This window comes from Hoplias malabaricus, chromosome 16 (genome assembly GCF_029633855.1).
Source record: "Hoplias malabaricus isolate fHopMal1 chromosome 16, fHopMal1.hap1, whole genome shotgun sequence".
Lineage (NCBI taxonomy): Eukaryota > Metazoa > Chordata > Actinopteri > Characiformes > Erythrinidae > Hoplias > Hoplias malabaricus.
The window spans coordinates 24511006-24531517 of NC_089815.1; positions in this window are offsets into that span (position 1 = coordinate 24511006).

A 20512-nucleotide genomic window follows, 5' to 3' on the forward strand; every position below is an offset into this window, starting at 1 on the left:
AAGCATTTAGAGGTCATTTCACTGGAAGTGAGGGGTCGAGCCCAATTTGTGAAAATCAAGCCTACACCATAATACCCCCTCCAACAAACTTTACACTTGTTACAATGAAGTCAGACAGCTACCCTTCTCCTGGCAACCAGCTTTCATTTTCCTATGACATCTCATATCTCCCACAAACGGTGATTTGGCTGTTTCATCTGTCACTGTGATTCCTTGTTATTAGGGCAGTGTTTTTATTTCCTCGAGAGTGATTTCAGCACCCCAGACAGCTCCCCTGTGTTTACTGATGGTCTGACTGCTAAAACTGATTGGGCAGAACTTTTCCAAACTGATTTATCGATGGAGATTGCATGGTTATTTGCTTGATTTAATACAGTTGTTAAAAATGAACATGCCTTGAGTGTCCATGAATGATTCCTCATAACAGGATACTACAAATGGATGAGTGGCCTGATGTTTAAATATAGGGGGCCCATGAAGTCCCTATGTATGGATTCTTCAGATAAAGTATTACCTAACACCAGCTTATATGTTGGTTTGCGGTTTATTCAGTCTTTGCTAATACTGTATACACACTGCATTACCTCATCACGTTCAGGGGTGACGTCAGTGGTGACGTTAGTGAGTAAACTTCCCTTGCTTTGCCGTAAACGTCCGGTTTGTGCAGAATAAGGTGCACAGCTGTGGCTTGGTAAGGATTAGCATAACTAAATCCATACAGTGGTTTAGATGTGACAGAAGCGTATTACGACACAACTTCCCAAGAACAACTTGATTTTCAGAGCCTTTAAAATCTCATCTATACAACCCACTGAAGAAGCTGCACCAAGATGATGACATTGTAGTTGACAGAGTCATTTAGAAAGATATATGTTCCATCTTAACTCCACATTTAGTGGAGAAGAATCCTTATGTATTATTAATACAGTTATTATTATTGATGTTGTTTTATAAGAGATAACATCAGAAATATCTCTTATCTGAAGAAGTGTATATTTTTGTGTATTTTTAAATTATTTAATTTTGTTTTGTTGCTTTTTATATTTCATTTAATATCGTAAGAAAGAAATACAGAGACGTGAACAACACATTCTGTCATTTTTGTCAAGTTAAACAGGTCTTCACATATTTGCAGGGAGCTAAAGTAATTATGCCATGTTTTCAGTACATTTTAGTGCACATTTTCTACTTGTTTAATATTTCAGACATAAGTATATAAATGTGTACAATATTAAATATAACATTTTAACAGCCCATCGTTTTTTCTCCAGGACGTAGAATCCTGCAAATAAACCACATTTGTGCCATAAATTGTGTAGAATAATTGTTCCTATATTGTCCACAATACATCCATCCTACCTCAATGCTATGAGAGGTGCAGTTTCCACAGCAATTTGTTTTGCTGCAAAGTGTTCCCTGATTTCACTAAAGAGCTCTCGTCCTTAACAAACAAAATAGAAGCTCATTAGTTTAATCAGGTGGAGTTCTCAACGCCTGCAACTAAAGGCAACTGGAACACTTAATCAATCCAGTCCACTATCAGAGTGCCTCAGGACGGACAGAGAACAGTACTCTGCTTCACAAAACTAAGATTCTCCACTACAGCTAACAAAAATAACAACAAAAACAAATCACACCCTGCAGGAGAAAAAGTTTGCTTACATGTTTTTAATGAAGGTGTTTAGTTTGCAGGGATTTTTTATTGGTTCTTCTCAGGAGACATGACCTCTTGATTGGTCATTTTAAAAATGATATATATATAATAAAATATAACAAATGTAACTAAAGTACTCCCACATAGTAACTTCTCAGAAGGAAAGATAATTCTTAACACGCATGAATGATATAAGTAATTTTAACACAGGAAGAGGCCAGTTTGTGTTTGTAAATGATGTAAACACACGCTAATTCTCTCTAAAATCAATTTGAAATAATATGTAATAATATTTATAATAATTATTATTATTATTATTGTAATAGGATAAGTATTTACAGTAAAGGCAATACATTTCCTAGAAATACAATGTGTTTGTGTTTGGATCCCTCACGGTTGATCATGATAGCATTCACGTCCTACTGAAGAACTGCTTAATTCTCATTTCTCCTGTGCATTTGTAATCTCTAATTTCTCATAATCGTACAAAGTTCACATCAAGTGACAAAGTGCAGCTGTCTCTGAATTTATTTTACATGCACAGCTTCCGCTCTTTAGACAGTTGAGCCCATTACTTGGCGTTAAGGCGCCGCCCTATCGGTCACCCCGAAAATAGAAAGCACAAAGGGCCATATAGAAAGACACTGTACTGTGTGTGTGTCTGGGTTAAACTATACGGAGGGTCGTAAATGAGCAGCACACTCCGAGTCTGTGCTCCTCTCTGAATTATAAGACGTCTGGTCTGTCTGAGACCCCGAGAGGGTTTGTTCGGACTCTCCGTCACATCAGCCAATCAGCTGTGCAGAAAAAAAACGGTCTCAGCGTTCCCCGACCTATGGGGTTTCTGTTGCTAGGCGATATTAACATGCGTTTGAACCATTGGATATATATTCTCTGGTGAAAATTTCAGGCGCGAGGTCAAAATAACAGTCCGCTGAGGCAACCATTTTTAGTCGACGTTGATGTTAAAAATGAGAATTCATGTTTAAACAGAACAAACAACGGGTTTGTTTAATATTCCCATTAGGCTGTATATTCTGTTTTCATATTAACCTTTTTTGTGCTGTTAATCTTGGCTGATGTGCTTGGTGATGTTTGCAGGTTTACAGGGAAAATCGAATCCTACAAACACAATCTGCAGTAAATTATAACCCTAAACAGCACCAGAATTATTATGCACCAAAAAAATTATGACCACCAGAACAGCACCTCAAGGTTAGGGTTTTGTAAAGTGCCAGTGCAGTATCCCTATTGTTCATAAAGTTCTGGTATTAATCATATAACTTCATGGCTGTCTGTTCAATCCCAGGAAAAATTCTGCTTACGGGATCAAGTGTGTTGGAAATAGCAAAAAAAAACAAAACAAAAAAAAAAATGTAGGCCTTCACTCCGCAATAAAAACAACATCAAAACAACAAGAAAAAATAAAACTGACTATGTATCCTTCGGGCTTAGTAAAAATCCTTATCTAATATTTTGACATGATATCTGTTAATATTTTTGTACTTGTTTCCTCATCTCATTCTTTGGGTGCACTGAAGAGAATAATAAACAAACCGATGAGCAAATGAGCCATTAACACTCTATTAAACCTCCTTTTCTCCTCACAGTCAACTGCTCACCAGCCCTCGTCTACAAATAAATCATGTTGCCACCAGCCCCCTCAAGTGATTCAAACTGCTAATGAAAGTGAAGTCATCTCATTTTATTTCACGCCTCCAAACATGACGGCTTTCAAATTTACACAGTTCCCCCCACCCCTTTCTCTTAAACAGAATAAATACACAATTCAGACTTCATCATTGATGCTGGTAACATTTTTTAATATTTAAAGTTTTTAATCAAATTAATAATTAACACGTCCAGTAGTTAGGATTCCCTGAATCCCACAATAAAACAGGAGGACAAAAGCAGTGCTGGTTCCTCTGAGACCAGAGTGAAGAATCTTTTTGAAGTGCTGCTAACACAGTACAACATAAGAACTCAACACACTTGGTGAACACTAGTGCCCAGTTTTACGTTAGATAGCAGATGCACACATCGGCTTACTTCATGCTGAGGGATGGGGGATGGGGGGCGGCCATTTCAGGAATGAGTGAGGCCAGTGGTCACCTCTCGGGCTCTTGGCTGCAGTTGGCCGAGGAATCTCTGGGCGTCCAGCTCGCAGTCTTTCAAAGATAGGGTCAAATGTTTAGACCATTGTTGCACTCATTTACTTGATATTTAAGTCAATATTTTGGGGAACCTTCTGGGGACAGCGGTGATCAAATTTAGTGAAGCAGACTTGGGACTGAAAGATCACAGGGTCGATCCCCAGCACTGGCAGGAGAAAATGGGGGTGGGGGAGTGAATGAACAGGACGTCCTCGCTCAAATCAATAGCTGAAGTGTCCATAACCACCACCTTCTCCCAGGTTACTGACTTAGTTAGTGGTTTACACAGGTAGTCACATGCTTCCAAGACTTGTTACATTTACTAGCCTCGTAGCTCCAGTGTGAAAGAGACAAAATTCCCTAAGAGGAGGAGGGGGTTGGGGGAGTCGAATATCAGGATTGCTTTTTAACGCCAGCCACCAGATGGCAGCAAAAGATAAGGCATCCACCTTATTTCCCAACTGCTCCTCCTTTTGTGCTGATTCTTTCTGTCCCAGAGCTGAGGGTTGGTGCAGAAACTAGCTTTTACTGTGTCCTTGAATCGTGCTATAGATATAGGTTGCAGCAGGTTTTACAAGTAAATACAAGTCAAGCCTAAAAAAAATATATGGAAACTGGTCAAATTTTAAACAAAATTTTCCAAAGGAAACTTTTGGAAACTGGTCAAATTTACAGCTGTTTTATATTTGCTCTGTAAAGCATATGGGTTGGACATTGCAGTGGAGGGAGAGAGACATGTTCTGAATTATCTCTGTGAGTTTTGGTTTCACCTCAGAGAGAGAGAGAGAGAGAGAGAGAGGAAAATATGCTATATTTAACAAGATTGCACTGCTTCCTGAAGCTGGTCTGGAAAATATTGATACCTCCAAATGACTCCAATGTATTATTAAAGGGCATTACCGATTCGATTTCCACAGCTTCAACAGGGCTATCAGGCCCTGGTGATTCATCTGGTTGGTTCTGGGGGAGGTGCAGGCCTAAATGACTGTATTTTCAGACCACTGTAAGTGCCTCAAATTGCACCGGCTAATTTGACACAGCAGATCTTCTTGGAGATTTTACAAGCCCCGGGAATGAGAGTGAGGTCCATTAGCAGTCAGGCGTTTGCTCACAGGAGGACTCTGACTGTTTTCTGCGCTTTTAAAATGGAAGCAGTTTCACGCATTCATGCTCACAGCACTTGGATTTTGGGGATACATCTGAATAAATTCTAGGTTTAGCACGCTTATGTCCTGATAATAAACAGTAGGCCAAGTTGACAAGAAAAGAAGAGTCATGGAAAAATCTGAGCTCTTTTTGAACAGTTAATTAGGAATGGCTGCATTGTTGTAAGACACATGATGCGAAAGGAGAACAGATCAAATCTACAGCTAGGATTACGCAATGAAACTCATTAATGCATTATTTTTTAATATGTAATGTCACTAACAAGGTGAGTACATTTCACATTTTCACAATTTGCAAATTTTTTTTCAGCCTCCACTATCTTTCTTTTCTACACATTGTATTATTTTTTACTTTTTAAACTTTGAAAAGTGAATGCCTAAGTAGTTTGACAAACAACAGGTCGCAAGAGAAAAGAACATTAACTTCAGTATTTCATACTAGTTTTGTGGTGTCTGCTTCAGAATCCACAGTTGAGGCTAAAAAATGTCATCATTGAAGTGCCCTTGGGTCCTGTGTACATTACAGTTACAGTAGAGCACTTTGCATGAAGCAGATGGATTAGTTTTCTCCCGAGGAGCTGTGTGCTAATGCTAAGCATGGTGATTTAGGAGCTAACTAACAGGACCGGCAGTGAGAGTGCACTTACCATGACTCGTCCAACGTGGAGCTGTGTGTTTAAAACTTGGCCAAAGTTAATGTAAAATGATGAAACTAATAGAAACAAGGAAATCAGAAGCGTCACAGAAACTTACACTCTTTAAAAATAAATTAATTAAATAAATAAATAATCCTCTTACCACATCTCTATCAACTCCATCAGTCAACAACTGTGTTTCCATTTAGAAATAGTTGTAGCATGTCTCTGTTCTTCACATAGGTAGGCTTTAGTTGGCATAGGATATTAATTTATATTTGCTTTCTACCAGTAATATCTGAAGTGTTATGTAAGAGAAGTGAGGTGAAGCTCTGTTTGAATCCATTCCATTGTTTTGTGCTATAATCCTCACCAAACTTGACTGCTATTGCAGACACATTGTCATTTTGTGGTTTCTTGGCCACCACTTCAGTGTTGTCTGTTTAGGCAGAGCGTCCCGTCCACATTAGCGCTGCTGGTGAAAGGTCTCACATTTTTGTGCCTATGGTGCGATTAACTACATCTGTATTCAAGTGCAGGTGTTTGTACTTCGGGGCAAGACATAACGCAATGTGTGGGACCTTGTGAGTGATGTCACCATCACTAGGTGCCAGCCTTTTCTCCAGTGAAGCCTCCATTATGTGCTTAAACGGAGATATTTTGGATGACTCTCAGTGTAATTTTCATCTTTGTGATGAGTGCTGTATGCCCTGTGCCTCTGTCCTCACAGCAACTTTTTTTGAGGGTGAGGACTACTAGCCACAGACTGTCAAGCTGTAGAAAATACTTCAGCTGGTGGTTTTCCTTTAAAATGAGTGTTCGTGTCTGTCGTTGACTTATGAGATGCCATCTTTGCACCTTACTTCATTTTCTTTTCATTTTTTTCCCCCTGAAGACATTCCCCATGACAGTTTCCTGAAGTAGACTCTCCATGTTGTTGTTGTTGTTGTTGTACGTAAGTCATACTGTGACCTGTGCTGGAGTAGAGTTGAGATATCAAGCTATGTTTTTTCATTTAACATAGGGGTTATATAGGGTGACCAGACGTCCTCTTTTACCCGGACATGTCCTCTTTTTTAGACTTAAAAAATGTCCGGGATTTTGTTTTTCTGGAGCTTACATAGAACTTCGAGAAGTTTCGTTCACAAACTAGTCCCACCCTCCCCTACTCCGATTGGTTCGCTTGAGTGAGAAGGGGGCGTGGTGAAGTAGCCTAAAATCTTCTGATTGGACGGTCTGACTGTAGAGCTACCGTTATTGGTCGATAACCTTCTCTGTGAACATTTCATTGGTCATTACGTCACACGTCACCATCTCAGATCTGGTCACCCTAGGTTATATGAAGGAACATCATAATTCCATGAAATCAATTTGCATATAATCAGCAATTTAGATTTTTAAATTGATTTTAAAAAATCATAATTGGTAATTACCAAATTGATTAATCATTGCCAATTCCTAGACAGCAGTACAATTTTCCTTCCTTTCTATATTAGTTTTTATATTGTGACCAAAAGTGCCCTCTCTTCTCTCTTTTCATGCCTCATGCTCCTCTGTCACTTTACGTGAGGAAATAGGAACAGTGAAAGCTAATTAAAACTCATAAGTGTTTCATGTTTTATTTCGGCGCATTTAGGCTCAGTGGCTGGTGAATAATGAACAACACAGAAGCAAGGAAATCAATTTTCCAGCTACGGGAGCAGAATAAACAGAGCGAGTGTGTTAAACGAAATTAAAGGCAATCACACCTGAGCCTCGTGGATAATAGGCGCCGGGGTCCATTAAGAAATGCATCGCGCTGAGCTGCCACCAAAGGAGACACCGTGCCTCTCTCAGACAGATGCAGAAGAGTTTCCTTCTCAAACCGTCCAGAGAAACAGGTGCCACATTTCATTTGTGGCACCAGCCTGAGTGGCGTGCTGCGTAGAAAACATAGGACAATAAATGGAAATGCTTTTTTCCCCCTATCCATTTTTGTGGCAAGTAGATGAAAGTGAGTCTTTTCATTGCAGACCTCAATGAAAAAAAATCTTTGATGTTGTTTTTTCATTCACAGATACAGGTTCAAAACCCTTAAGGTTAAGGTACAGTCATGATGTTGCACCGTCTACAAAAGAAACAAAAATAAAAGAGAAAAAAACCCTGTGGTGTAATGATCATCTCTGTTGTACTTAAAATGTGCAGGCGTTGTAGTAATTTTCTTATTTCATGGGTTTTTTGGAAACAAAATTTCTATCCCAGTAAACAATTAGCCGTTGATTCAACGTTGAAATAACGTAATGACTGCCGTCTAATCAACGTTCTCTCAAGGTTGAAAATGAAAGTTCAAAAGACGTCTAAACACAGACATTGAAAAGACGACTATTAGACGTATTTTGGACGTCCATTGACGTTATTAATTGGTCCCCCAAAAAATAACTTGTATAAAACGCGTTTTTCGACGTCCACTGACGTTATCGATTGGTCACCACTTAACTAACTTATTAAGATGGATTTTGGACGTCCATTGACGTTTAAAATATGTCTTTGACGGACAGACTACTTTTAGACCTATTTTGAACGTCCAGGGATGTTCCTTGTTTACTGGGATCCTTTATAGGTACATATCGGTCACATTAACATCCCAATGGTAAACTGACCTTCAGAAGCGGAACTGAAGGCCTACAGTGGACAGATTAACAAGTAACATAATTAGGAATGGACAATGGGGCCAGTTATAGTTGATAGAAAAAAGCATATGTTAAATGTGTCAAAAGAAATAAGTATTCATGTAGGTACAAAATATCAGAGAAACTGAAAGTCAGCTGTTATGTACAGAACATTATTTTATTAAATAATACAGACACTGAAACCCAAAATGATGCATATTCAGCATATACAGGAGGTCCTCGGGTCACGTGAGTCCCGAGTTACGATGTTTCGTGGTTACGACACATCTCCCATTTACTGTATAAAGCCTAAAGGAGGGTAGGTGTTATGATAGGATAAGTGCTTATAGTATGTAATTTACGTACAGTAAGAACGTATGTTCTGTCGAGGACCCCCTGTATTCTGATACAAAGTAAAGATTTTTTGATCAGTAGGTTTCTTCGTCTGGAAATGACACATTCATTAAAAGGAACTAAAAAAATAAACAAATAAATAAAATTGAGCTAGAAATGAACAATTCTCTCTTTATTTATTGTCATTTCAACTAAAAAAATACCATGTCCAAAGTTATCTATACCTCTTGAATTTTTTTTTTACATATTTTTGGAGAAGATTCTTCTGAAGCATTCCAAATGGTCCTGGTTCAGTACTTCTTTAGTCAGCTGTTAGGCTGTTAGCTCAAGTCATTGCTAAAGCCAAAGAGCTTAGCGAAGACCTCGGGTTGCACACTTTGGCTGTTCAGATAATCAGAGGGAGATGATTCTACACAGGTGTGGTATGAGGCCAAGCGTGACCCCTGCGTTGGCAAATATGGCAGTGTGAAAGGCCAAGACAAATCTAAAATCTGAGAAATTCTGGTATCAACATCTCAAGACAGACACTAAAGTGGACCCTGTACAACGCTGATCTCCGTGACTGAGGACGTAGGAGGACTCCAGTTAGACAGTCACCCAGAAGCTTCCACCTCAGAAGCGTCTCAGCAATGGCCTGCTGTGAGACGAAGTTTGAGTTTTGGTTTGTTTTGTTTTTTGGACACAGGGATGTTGCTGTCATTTGGTCGAAAAATTTAACCCCCAAAACATTCTCATATAAAGCATGTTGGTCGATATTCACTGCTTTGGGGATGTTTTTTAGCCAGTGGTTCAAGTAAATATAAAGCATCATCACAAAATAATATATTAAGACTCTGAAGTAAAACATTAGGTCAACAAAAAAACAAACAGAAAACCTCGATCTTGGTCCAGTCCGAGTCCAAACCTGAATGTTGTTGAGAATGTATGAAGGGAACTAATCATAGAAGCCTTCTAACCTCAAAGACCCAGATATGGTCACAAAAGGAGAGAGGTCTAAAATCCCAGTGGAGATTAGCAGTTATAAACACTGTTTGATGCTTATTGGCCAATAAAGGCTTTGCCACTGATTACTGAGAAAGGGTGTAAGATGTACAAAGAATCATAGCTATAGTTCATTTTACCATTCACACCTCAGAATACATATATTTGTATATGTCACTTCACTATTCTAATGACTTCATTATTTTAAAGTGGGGGTAATAATGAACACCTGGGATGTGGAGCAGTGTTTTCACTACAGATGACTTATGGGTGTGTATTTTGTAGCCCATTCCTTTTTACAATCCATTACAGATAGATGTCTATCTGTCTCAGACACCTTTCACACAGCTAACATTGCTTTTCCACTGTAGCATTCCTGCAGATCCCATCTACATCTGTCCCTGCTCTTCAAGTCAGATCACGATACAAAACACTTCCTCTGTGACAGAAAGGCTACTGGATTGAGCAGAGCACAGTTGAAATGATTAGAAAAGAAAAGGAAGAGAAATAAAAGGGAATCAATTTGATGCTTGAAATTGTTTACGTATCTGCATGCAGCAGGCCATTTGACTGAAAGGGCTTCCGTCCTGCTGCTGGGGGTCTGGGAGAAGCCTGCCAGACTCGGCCTGGATTTGCATTTATATAGATTCAGCATCAAAATCACATAACACATTTTTATCTTCATTAGGAGCCTAATAAGGACAGGCTATCAATGCAAATCAGGAATATTAATAGCATCTTCCCCAGCAAAGACTAGAGGCTACACCTTCTCTGTGAGTGCTATACACGTGTGTGTGTGTGTGTGTGTGTGGGCTCCTTGCCTCCTCACTCTGGTGTCCCTTTTTTCTTCTTCACAAATGATGGGAAAATCTGAAACTTCAATTTTTGCTAAAATTACTAAGAAAAACTTACTCAAATGAGTCTACAGACAATATATATATAAATATATGCCCTGTGAGCTTTGACACAGTAGCTATATTTAGCTCTATTTTTAGGGGAGCAAGCATATCAGCATTTAAAAGCATTTTTGTTGTGTTATTGGGTTGCTATTTTATTTTGTTTTTATGCAATTAGGGCAGCACAGTGGTGCAGCAGTTAGTGTCGCAGTCACACAGCTCCAGGGACCTGGAGGTTGTGGGTTCGAGTCCAGCTCCAGGTGACTGTCTGTGAGGAGTGTGGTGTGTTCTCCCTGTGTCTGCATGGGTTTCCTCCGGGTGCTCCGGTTTCCTCCCATGGTCCAAAAACACATGTTGGGAGGTGGATTGGTGACTCAAAAGTGTACGTGAGAGTGTGAATGAATGTTTGTGTGTGTTGCCCCGTGAAGGACTAATAAATGATATGCAATGAATGTGTAAGATAATGAATGTATGCAATTACATAAAAACTGAAGAAAGCTTGATCATTTTATCTCATCACAGCAAAACAATGATTTTTTTTATTCTAGAAGGTTTTTACCCTCACATTTCACACTTCATTTCCCACTAGCAGCTCAACAAAGATCTTTTCACATATACACGTACCCAACAGTGTCCTAGTGAATCTGATTACAGAGGGAAAAGTTTTATTTGATAATAATAAATATCCAACATTAGTTATCTATTATCACATTATTTTTTAAATGTAAAAAAAATGTGTATGATCTGCCAAGATGGCAATCGATCAGGATCTGTGTTTATTCGTTACCACAGCGTGGAAGTAGTGTCGGGGTATTTATTGGTTTGATCAAAATTCCCATTTATATTTATTAATCAGCATTGTAATTTCTCACCTGTCGGACACACTGAGATTGAGGTTCCTTCGAAAATGGTTCGGCAGCATAAGACAGTTAATGGTTGATTTTTAAAATGTAACTCTAGGAATCCGGTGTCTAGGAATTTCACCTGCCTTAAATAGCTGTAAAGATCAATAGAATCTGAACTTGACCTGAAATCAATAACGGTGGCAAATCCTATAAACGTTGTGTTTACATAAATTCCATACACAAGGGGAGAGAGTGTGTGTCACAGAGGCAGCTGGTGGACAGGGGGGAAGCCAGAGGGCAGGAATACACTACCCATTTAAATGAGAGATGATATTCATTTATGGATATTACTTTACAAAAGAAAGTGGGTGCAGTTTTGAAGGGTATATATGAACCGCGTGAAGGTAAAGTGGCCCAAATTTAGACAAATTCTCCACTGTTTCAACAGTTCCTTGAAATAATGACTAGTAGAAGTGAAAGTACCTAGTGTCAAAAAAATACCAGGTCCAAAAACTCCATGAGTTCTGAGCTTCTCGTGGAACTGCGATGAATTTTCTAAGTACATCCAGCATCTATCAGCATAGGGACCAAACTCTGTTGGGTGCTGTACTTTTTTTTTCTTGGCATCCCAGTCTAAAATAAAATCCCCAAAGTGAGAGGAGTGAGTGACAGGGAAGCTGTCCAGGTCCTGTCACCAACAGAACACAACGAAATGAAACTCAAATATAGAACTGAGAAAAAGAAGAAATCTAATAACCCTGCGTAAAAATGTGACAATTCCGAACAGGAATATCCCATTAAAAATGAACTCGGCTACAGTACGACATCTTTTAATCATTTTTACACCCCAGTTTATTTTTCATATAATCTAATAATAACTCCCTCTGACTTTTGCACAGCGCTGTACATAAAAGTAAACAGATAATTCCCACCTTTGAAGAGCACTGAGCTTGTGCCATGCACCTTGTTTTGCTTCAACAAATATCTGAAGTGCATCGCACATATATGCCACAGGATTCTGTATGCCTTGGCGGCATGGCTCATATCATGTGAATTGGTATCAAAACAAATTAGCCGCTATCCTCAAGGCACACCAGCCAACAAGCCCTGATAAATGAAACAATAAAGATGAAAACCTAATCTTACTATATTGAAATGCAGGCCATCGTCATTTGGCAGCGTGAATTCTCTCATTGCTCTCTCCTGAATGCTAATCCGATGAGCGGAGATGCATATATATATATATAAACGTGTAAGAATTCTTCCTTCTCTAGGGTCTCTGCATTTGTCTGATGGTCTTGTTGCCTCATCCCTCAGAGGTTTACAGAAAGCAAGGACATCATTAAAAGCTTAGTGAATCAGCAGGCTTTGAGAGAACCCGGGCCTGTTAGCTTTAATAATGACATGGCAAGACCCTAGATACAAAAGCTCTGATTTGAAATCTGAACAATATGCACCTGAGGGAGGCATGTCCAATAGGGTCTTAACCCTGGATATTCAGCCTCAATCGGAGGTCGAGCGCATGGAGACGCTGAACTTATCAACCACAACAGGCCTATTTTTCCCTCCAGTCCTAATGAAATACAAAGGCAATTTAGAGCATGATGGTATTATTGAGTGAATATGATGAACTGACTGAGTCTGATATTACCCTTTTTCTCTGGATGGCAATATGGATGTAAGTTGTCGTCCCCATCCTCCGTGATTACGTACATTACACGAGTCTTAAAATGTATTCACATTAAAATGCAAATGAATTAGTGTATTTTGAAGCTCATACATTAGCTCTGAGCAAAGCTGTAGGAGTGGAGCCCATCCGAGGCTCATTTTTTGATATTGTTTTGCGTTTCACAAGAAAATACCAAGTTGCCAACTCAGACTGCTAAGAATAAACCTAATCTGATCTATATTATTGATTATGGTAAACGTGGGTTTTTAATATATTGTTACAAGGTTGGCTGGGGAATGAGGTCCATTTACTGACAGATACTGAGTCTCATCCTTGCGTGTCACTTGATTACAGCTCAGAACGATCCGTAAGCTATCTGAGGTTGTTTATAACCTTCTGCATTCACAGCTTACCCGCCACTTAATTCATTATTTACCTACTGTAAGTGCTGTCTCGTCTAGCACTTAGCAGCCAGACAGACAGCATGGGCTGCAAAGGGTGCGTAGTCTAGCCGCCCTCAGTGGAACAAAGGCCTTCAGACAGAAATTAAACTGATACGCTCGAGTTTCAAACAGATTTTAACTTTTCCCTGTCATTAATAGGCTTAGGGGAAGAGTTGGGTGCTCCATTCTCGCTACCACTGTTTTTTTGCTCTATAAGGTATTTTTACTTTTACATTTTGTAGATAAAGTTATGTCATGTAGAAGACCATTTTTGGAGGACATTTTCAAGTAAAGCTTATCAGGTAAGGAACTGTTTTCTTTACATGATGTGATCACAGAAATTTTGGAAAAACTCATACATTTCTATAAACTCGAAATTGGGTTTGATTCCGGACCTACAGTATGACTTTAGAGGTCTATTCTGATGAACACCACAGGGGAAAATCTATAACACTATCAAAAGTCACATATGAATTTTAATTCTAGATGAACTACACACAGTTTGAGGCAAGTGTTGTGATGATTTAGGCATGTAACTTGCACAATGCTAATTTGAGCAAATGTTTGGTCAATTCTTGTTTATGTTTTGTTTACTTTCTAACTGAAGAGCGTGTTAAATCATCATTTACGTGGAGAAAACTTGTGGTCTAGGGCGGCACGGTGGTGCAGCAGGTAGTGTCGCAGTCAAACAGCTCCAGGAACCTTGAGGTTGTGGGTTCGATTCCCGCTGTGGGTGACTGTCTGTGAGGAGTGTGGTGTGTTCTCCCTGTGTCTGTGTGGGTTTCCTCCGGGTGCTCCGGTTTCCTCCCACAGTCCAAAAACACACGGTGGATTGGTGACTCTAAAGTGTCTGTAGGTGTGAATGAATGTGTGAGTGTGTGTTGCCCTGTGAAGGACTGGCACCCCCTCCAGGGTGTATTCCTGCCTTGTGCCCAATGATTCCAGGTAGGCTCTGGACTCACAGCGACCCTGAACTGGATAAGGGTTAAAGATAATGAATGAATGAAATTAAAAACGTGTGGTCTATTTCTGCATAATTATTTTGCATGAATAAATTTTTTGGCTGAAATGAACTTACATGACACATTTTGTGTTTTATTTTCGTCCAGCATGTTATATTCTGCAATATAACAATCCGGTATTTCTTTGTTTCACTCTCAAAATATTTTTATTAATTTACAAGCCAGGGATTAGCTGCAGGCAACTTCACAAAATCTTCACAAGAATTTCACAAAAGTTTTAAATAGGTGAGGAAACAAGTGAGTGCTTAGTCTATCTGAATTCTTCAGATCATGCCCCAGTGGATAAAGCTGGTCATCTGGATTTGAAAATGCACTTCTTGGGTGCTAACTGTGGTGGCGGCAGTAGCTGAAGCAGGGGAAGAAATGTTTTCATACATACTAAGTAGGGTGAACTTTTTTTTCAAGCAGAGCCTTTGTAATGCAATTGGTGAACATCATATAATCACCCCTACTTTGCATGAGCGCTTGAGGGAAAACGGTGTATCAAACGGAGAACTCTGGCCCATATAAGAGTTAGGTCACGTCCCTGCTCTCTTCCCAGTCCTCTGGCACTTTTCCCCACTAGGATTGTACAGCTTTGTATTGATTGCCGCATTTAGCCGAGTTCTTAGGATGCCTTTTAACATTGTTCTAACTCTCTGCCCCGAGAGATACTTTATCCCACCGAAAACTATCGCTGTATTCATGCCACATCCCTCTGCATTTACAGTGGTATTGATTTTTCAGGAGGACGCTCATAATGGAGGGAGCAGTTTCGAAAGAGGAGCTCATTTCCAATTTAACTGATTACTTCCAATGGAAGTGGATGGGTTTGCTTGGGCATGTTTACTAAGTGAACAAGAGCTGCAATTTTTCATTTCTCACGGTTGTAAAATGGCATTTGATGAAATTGTGGGGAAGTCTGAGAATGAGTGAATGCAACGGATAATAAAGCGGTTGTGTTAGTAGCATGCTGCTAAGATTTATAAATGAAAGAATTTAAAGATGTTTTTCTCGGCATTGTTAAAAATAAAGTTGGAAAATAGGGATCGCTGGAGCAATGCCAAGGAAAAGAATACTTTTGGTTCCGGGAAAAAAAAACATTTCAATGAAAGTTCTTCAAAGGAGCATTTTTAGAAGGACATTCTGTGTAACTCACTGACTTATTCACAATGGGGTGCTATAAGCTGCAGTAGCATTTTTGCTACTTAACTGTGGTGCTTTGCATCAGTGACACTGAGTGTTTATAAACCTGTAAATGAAATGGTAGTGTAATCAACATCTTTCAATAGAGATGGCGTGACTAACTGCTGCCGACTTCCGGCTCCAGACTGAAGAGATGGTTATATGTAAATGCATTGTTTTTTTTAGCAGCTTAGTTTACTGGACAGCCTGGTCCTAAAGACTAAACACCACTTAATGGACCTCCATGGATATTTCACATTATTTTAGTTACTGACAGATATAAGTATGAATTAAAATGAATATAGCAGCTTAATTTGCTTTAAAACAGACATTTTTATTAAATTGACGGAAAAACCCGAGCTCGCTACGGAAATTCTTGAAGGCAACCGTGACGTCACTGGTGGACAACAGCTAAACAACGCCGCGGTAAAACACCGTGATGACTGACTGTTATGACAGTATCTAGCTAAATAACCAACATTATTCATGACAATAGCCTAGCAATAAGCTAAACTCAAATGTAGAGGTACCGTTATTCTTGTAAATGTGATCGAAGTCGAACTCGAATTCATCCGACACTATAAACCTCCGTAATGCAGCTACGTAGCCGAGTATAATCTGAGCCACCGAGTTTAGCAAGACAAGCTAACGTTAACTAACACCAACTAAAACAGGCGAAGTGAGTGTCCTTACCCTGTTTACCTCCATGTTACAGAGGCTCTTGAACACCTTTCGTTGGTGTCCTTACATGCCCATATTGTTGGAAAAGCGCCAGTGAAATGAGCTACAGATAACGGAGTGAGCGGATGGTCCTTTCCAAAGTGCCCGTTTAAAATGGACAAATTTAGTACATTTTCTGGATATTTTGGGATCTTTGGGCCATTTGTGCACAAATGTCCCACTGTACATTGAATGATTGCAGCCAAAAACAACACACCTTTTCCATAAACACAAGTTAGGAACTCAAATTCCACTGTATTTATTTTTTTGACCCTTTCATATAACTGGTGCTTAGCCTTTAAGGTGGATCTGTATCTATTTTACTTATAGACCAAGTGTCAATGTATACGCAATGTAATTGTCTTTCAAAAAATGTGTACAGTTTATGTTTTTGAATGTTCACATGAATCTCTGACAATCCAACAAGAAAAATCTGCCTTAAAACATCCCCTAATCATAAACCTAAACCTAGCTTAGCCCTAACCTGAAACGTATACACTGACACTGACCATAAAGTTAACCATAAGCATAACCCTAAACCTAGCTTTGAACATACAGTAAACCTCACACTAACTTTAAACTACAAACCTGAAAAAGTTAGTAGCGGCAGCATTTCTTTCTCGTGTAACACTATCAATAAATTCATTGGTTTTGTAGCTTTCCTTCGATACACTGCAGTGTTTGAGTTTATTCAGCAAAACAGCACCACCAGTGACTAGGAGCACTTAGCGAATGTGAAATAAGCAGAGTGTTTGAGTTATAATAAAGTAAAATGTATAAATGTTACAAATTTCTATAGACTGCTCTTTTTAGTAACATACTAATATTTGGAGATGTGGTTGCACTGGACTTGGAAATGGGCATTATATTTGGAAACCTTTTTAGAGTCAAAGTTAATAGTATTTAAATGAAAACATTAAATAGATGATACTCAAAATTTCATATAGGCATCAGTAGCATTCATTCATTCATTATCTGTAACCGCTTATCCAGTTCAGGGTCGCGGGGGTCCAGAGCCTACCTGGAATCATTGGCCGCAAGGTAGGAAACCCACGCAGACACAGGGAGAATCAGTAGCAGAAAAGTAAAAAAAAAATGATTATATGCCCAAACTAATTCATTAGCTGTAAGCTCTTATCCAGTTTAGGGTCGCGGTGGGTCCAGAGCCTACCTAGAATCATTGGGCGCAAGGCAGGAATACACCCTGGAGGGGGCGCCAGTCCTTCACAGGGCAACACACACACACATTCGCTCACACCTATGGACACGTTTGAGTCGCCAATCCACCTACCAACATGTGTTTTTGGACTGTGGGAGGAAACCGGAGCACCCAGTCACCCAGAGCAGGAATCGAACCCACAACCTCCAGGCCCCTGGAGCTGTGTGACTGCGACACCTACCTGCTGCACCACCGTGCCGCCCGCCAAACTAATTCCATCCCTTTATCTTTTGTAAATGATCACCCGCCTGTCCGGCTGGACACTGATGGGTGACTGTCGAGCTCCTGCTCCACGCTTCAGACCAGACCAGGGGTTTTTACACTTTTTACATTTTTACATTTCATGTCAAAACTTTGTCTTCACTGGAATTCTGTGAAGCTGCTTTATGACATCATCAGTTGTAAAAAGCGCTATACAAATATATATATCTGATTTGATTTGATTTGTTTCATTATATTATAAACCTCAACACAATATGTTTTCTGTACCCACTGAAGAGTTTTTCTTGAACTGTGTAACTGTGTATCCAAGCAAACTGACTTTTAACTGACTTGTTTTCAAAACTGTAATTCACAGGTACAATAAAGGAGGGGTATTTTTTCGATGGCAATCACCGCTGCTGTAAAACGTTCAAGGAGAAACATAGCCATCAGTATGATTTCCAAAGCAACCACAAAAACGAGGTTTGCAGATTTCCTCTGCCTTAACCCAAACATCTGTTCCCAAGAGCATAGTGTTTAGTGCATTTTCTCCGATGAACGTCTTTTAACTCAGCCAGGACAACGTCCCTACTCAATCTCTAGTAATTACACTACATCTGCTGTAGCCAGGAGATTATCATCACCCTAACACTAAAGACAAACGTAGCTGACTGAGGGGAAAAAAGAGAAAAGTATTTGGCTATGGCCTCAGCTATTGTGGGAAAAGGGTTCTTGGAGAGCTTCCAAATGGCCTGGTTTGGCAGGAGAATTTATTGTAAAGGCATGCTTCCTCCTGATGCCTTTGAAGAGGCCTTATGCATTCATTAGACAGCCTGCCGTCCCAGGGCGATCTGAGTCAAATGCATAAAAGTACGCTGGGAGACAAATACCCGTTACAGTGAGCATAAGAAGAGGCATAAAGTGAGAGCACACAGATAATATGGACATCTGCTTTAAGTCACCAGGCCTGTCAGTTAGTAGATGAAGGAATCCACAGGCAAAGCCAGCACCCAACAGGGAGTGAGGAGACATTCTGTACACAGCACTAAACAGAAGACATTGTCCAAACACACACCTAGTGATCTGTCAGAAACAGGCTTATATGTTATACGTAAATTGAAGTCATCAGAAAATCATATCCTACATTTTTCAGCACTTGCGTCATTGTAATGCGATCGCTAACAAGTACACTGTCCAAATAAGTACTGTACTTATATACAAACTCAAGTATGTGCTCAAGTCTACCAGTGAGTCCATTAATTATACTTTCTATATTATCCAAATTAATCTTCAGTTCTAGACGTGACTCAGTACTTGTTGTTTTTGGAGCTGTTACCTTTGTAATAGTTTACGCAGTATATATTATATGTTTTATTTTTTAATTTGGTGCAAAATCATGGCTCTGTATTAACATTAATTCTGTGCATTTGTAGCAGTGCAGTGGCTTGTCTACAAATAGCAATACATATTAATGTCTCAAATAAATACAAATAGCACAGTGCTGTGGTACGTAAGGCTAGATTGAGTTCTGCAACTGAACGAACGATGAACCACTCGACATAAACGCAGGGTAAAGTCACATAAGGAATGGAAAATATTTCCCTCCAGCATGCACACCTTGAACCAGCTAAGATCTAACCACTCATATCTGTGTTTATGCAATTGCTCTGTCTGCTATCAGACATCTATTGCACGCAACTGCTCTTTATCATCAATGTCCTCACAGTCTGTTCCCACACAAGGAAAAAGAAACAAACTCTCCCCCACGCCCATCCTTTCTGAGAGCTGTGTTCTTAGGAAGCTAACACGTCCAGAAGGTCCTGCTTTTGTTTCTGTAACTTTATCAACTGCCTCCTATCTGCTGTAAATTCTATACGATATCCTCCCACTATCATAACACTGGACGGATTCACGGGTTCACATCAAACCAGCCAAAGCGGCGGATTCTGTTTCTCGTTCTGTCTTTTTTTTATGCCTCCAGATTGGTTTCCAGAGGCCAGGGGATATTTCAGTGCAACTCATCAGCCTTGTTTTACAAGAGGCCAAATGTTTTGATGTTCTGTTCCAGCCGACTCCAGTGCTGGGTCCAGAAGGCTGGATGTCACACGGTCAGGTGCTCGGGCAAAAGCATAAGGAGGAGGAGGTCGTCCCTGTCAGAGCTGGGCCAGCGTGAAAGCACTTTAGCAACTCCACCCCCCCCATCCCCCCTCTCTCTCTCCACTTCACTAAACTGTCCAGGGGATCGACGCTGTGTTGAGGTCCAGAAGCTAAAATTGTATTCCGCCGTAATGCGTTCCACCAACCGAGACGGGACACTGGCTTGCTAGAATCTATTGACCAAAGGGGGCTTGTTTTTCCCCACAGACATCATCTTTTTTATTACATTTAGTCCCAAATGAGACCATGGCTCAATGCCGTTGTGTACTGTCGCTGCCTCACAATCCAATATGGCCGTGCAGTCGTATGAAGTGATTGCTGCACAAGCCCCTGGGAGAACTGTGGCCAGACATGGAAAGAGAATTGAAATCATTTTTCTTCATTTTTTAAAAATTCAAGCAAAAAAAGAGAAGTTTCACTTTCATATTCTTCTCTAACAAAAGTCTCAGCTGAATTGGATTAGCCTCACACAGCATGCACATGTACGTCATTTTTCAGTGTTTTCTGAGTGATGTTTAGCATGGGCGCTACATATAAAGCTTATAACATCATATTATTTTCATATATTTAAAGATATTTGAGGGG